We start from the raw sequence: 3,682 nt of genomic DNA on the forward strand, positions 1-3,682 counted from the left end.
CCTAGTGTTCTATTTATTCTTTGGGAAGAAATCTCCAGTTGCCTTTTTTAATTAAAACAAACAAAAAACCCTAACCCTGTCTATAATTCTGAAAAAGTTAAAAGTTAAGACTGAATACAAAAACAAACAACATTGCTATATGCTAGCTAGAACAGTAGTTAAGATTGGTATCGAGATAAGCACCTCTGCTACTCTTGTGCTAGGCTTGCTACAGCCAAATAAAAGGAGTCTGTTTGCTGCAGCGTGGTCTTAGTTTTGGAAGAAACTTGAAAGTAAGTCCCTGTTTTTGGTGATGGAAGGTAGAGGGCTGTAACAAAATTTGTAGCCTAATCAGAAGGAAAGTCAATATGGTTTTTCACTGATAGGTGCTGAGTAATCCTGCACAGTACTTCTCATTTGTTTTCTTATTTTCCCTGTTGAAAAGTCTGTTAATTTGGATACTATGGTCTTGAGAAGTTTCATCTGTCTGAACTTTTTCACATAATCATCAAGGTGCTTTTTATAAGCGTTTGCCACTTCATGGGTTTGTCATTCCCGGCGATTGGTTTTGTGATGTTACACTCACATCAGTTTTTGTGGAGAACCGAGAGATTAGTTGCTTAATCTTACCTAGCCAGGTGGAGTTGTTGAAATGACCCTTCACAGCAGTGATGTAACATCATAAGACGCCGACACCTCTCTGGACAGGCTTCTTTTAGGGGAGCTCCTTTGACTAAATCTCTGACAGACAGAAGTTGGTCCTTAAATTAATTGGACATTCTAATGTAACAATTCTGGCACAAAACTCATGTCAGCTTGACCAGATTAATAGATTCAGTTCAGTGCTAGAGTTCTGTTAGAAGCATTTAACAATAGAAAATCCACTTAGATGAAGTTTAATGAAGCACACTATCCTGCTGATTCAATTAATATTTTTAATTTTTCAGAAGTGCTTTGTAAATGTGATGCGTTGCAATTTTTTCATTTATTTGCCAAGTTCTCAGAGATGCAGGACACTTTTCAAAGCACTGTATCAAATCGTAAAACACTTTAAAAAAAAAATAGAATGTGGCTAGGGTGTTTTTGTGGGCAGCTGGTGATCCACAGAGCACCTTCAGGAAGTATGTAGGCATTTTAGTTTTTAAGTGTTTTATGAAAGGGCCAGATGCTGCATCTTAGCCTTGAAGAAACTTGCATCATCAGTATTTAATGATTGGCTGCTTCACGCTTGTACACCAGATTTGGAAGAATCCCTGAGTATTTGGCCTTTCTGGGAAGTAATGGATGGGTAGTTCAGGGTACATACAACAATTTTGTGTATTTATTCATTGGGAAGGATGGACTGTTCTCAAGTTTAAAGAAGGCAGGCCCATGAGAAACAAGACTCAATGAATGATCAGAAAATGTCACTCTTGTGTAGTCAAAGACCCACCTTCCCTTACCTTTATATGATTTCTCTTGGTTGTTACTTTCTGCTTTTTCCATGCCCTTGAGTTAACTTGAGCTAATTGCATATGGCATAAGCTTTTATGGGGGTGCTAATGGAAAATCAATGCTTATGCTAAACAACAGTGAAAATTAAGTTGTTTTGCTATGTTTTGCTCAACACTCAACACTTTGAGATTTATTTGGTCTGTTCATTTAAAAAAAAAAAAAAAAAAGGGGGTGGGGGTAGGCAAAGGGAGAAAGAATAGCAAGAAAATGAAGTTTGCTTATTAGGGAACTTAAGGGATGTGTCAGTTCTCTTATTAGAACAAACTGCAAAATATACATATGTAAGAGTTGAAGTTCTAGTAGAATAGGAAAAATAATGTGTGGTTTTCCTTTTTTTTTGGTGCGCTTTCTTCAGGAGAATCAAGGAAGAGTGGGAAGGGAGAACATGGTTTTACATTAAACCACTCTTACTATGCTGAAGTATGCATCATGATATTAAACCTCAGCAGCCATAATGTTAATTAAATTTCTAATACAATTATACAGAAATTTATATAACCCAACAAGTGACTATTCTGTATGCTGTAAAGATAAGGTGGCGTCAAATGAGAAAGGAAAACAATCTGAAATGTGAAGGAGTATGTGTCTCCCCTGAATAAATTGCTTTTGACCCTCATGGGATCTTTATTTTCACTTAGGTCATTGTGCGTGGAATACTGCTGGGCAGCTGATTGGTATTTGATTTTAAGCAACACCTCAGCCCACTATCTTAATTTATATTAAATGAGTTGGTAAACTTATACATTTGAATCAAAGTGTAAAAAGATACCAGAGACTGTCTATAAACAAGTTCAGTAGCAAGAACTCTGTCACCCTCCTAATTTAAGGATTATGGTTCTTTTATCTGTAGGAAAACGCGAGCAATACTCCTACTGCTGGTTAAATTACTACAGCTGTGGTGGTCAGGAGCACCATTAAAATGTTCAGTGTGATGATTTTTGTAAACGCAAGAATTTTCTGCTGCTGTTCTCTGTAATAAACAGACTTTTTGCTTTATTCACAGACTTTAAACTTGCTGCAAAGCTGATATTTACCTAGATTATGACCTACCGATTGCCTTCTGTAATTCTGGATTTATAATAAATCAATTATAGCATTTCTATAGAAAATGGACAGAATGAGAAAAAAATTGTTTTGACGTATTACTCCCTTTGTGATGAGCTATAGTATTAGCAACAAAGTAGTGCATATGAAAGAAGCAGGGACTGTTTGACTAGAATAGCAAAATACTGTTTTCTTGTAAGCACCTTCAAAGATAGTGATAATAAGTTCTTAGTGACTTCACTAACACTACATTGCAAATTTGTCTATTGATACTAATTAGTAGTTCCCCCCCCCCCCAAATGCAAATAGAAAAGAGTAGCTTAATACCTTTTAGGAGGATAAAGCTCGTAATTTAAATTCCTGCTTAAACAAGAAATTGAGTGCATGGGCCCACTGTGCTTAATTTCACCACTGGTGTAGTGTAACTTGTAGGGGTTGTTTTATCACTGTTTTGACTCTCATTCAGAAACAAATTTCAGACTTGGGGATTATAAAAACGAACTTATATTGGAAGGTTTCAGGTACTATGCTGCCTGATTACGAGTCTTACTCTAATAACGAACAATTTAATGCAAAGTGATAGAACTTGAGGAGACAATGCAGAGGCTGGAAGTAATGACCTTGTCAAAGTCTTCAGTCCATTTTCAAAATCAGCATGAAATGCTACTGTAGTTCCTCCCAAAGTAAAGGTTTTAGAACAAGAACTTTTGCCTTATCCAGGACAGCCGGAAGGCCATTCTAAGCTTTTCTTACAAGCATCAGAATAAAATCTTGTAATGATCTAATGTCTTGAAAACAAACCAACCCCCTTCTAATTTCTGATAATATTCTGTAATGCAAGAAGACCCGAGCTTTTACAGTAAAATGAAGGGATTGATTGCCACTCGAGAGTAAGAAACAGATGTAAATACGTCAGTTGCATCTAGAGTAACTGACAAGAAGAAAGAAGCGGTGGGTCTGGAGAATTTTTTGATTGCTTACAGTCACTTCAAAGCCGGCTGCCTGTTTGGCCCCAGAGGGAGGATTGCTGCTGCTGTGGCAACAAGAGGCAGCCGGGGGATGTCCCAGGACAAGGCTGGAAGAAAGCTCCCTCACAGCGGCACATGGGAGAGAAGATGCTTGAATATCCCAAAAGCAGCGTTAGTCTGTGGAAGGCAAGCCAGGA

The sequence above is a fragment of the Oxyura jamaicensis genome, chromosome 3 (assembly GCF_011077185.1).
Source record: "Oxyura jamaicensis isolate SHBP4307 breed ruddy duck chromosome 3, BPBGC_Ojam_1.0, whole genome shotgun sequence".
Classification (NCBI taxonomy): domain Eukaryota; kingdom Metazoa; phylum Chordata; class Aves; order Anseriformes; family Anatidae; genus Oxyura; species Oxyura jamaicensis.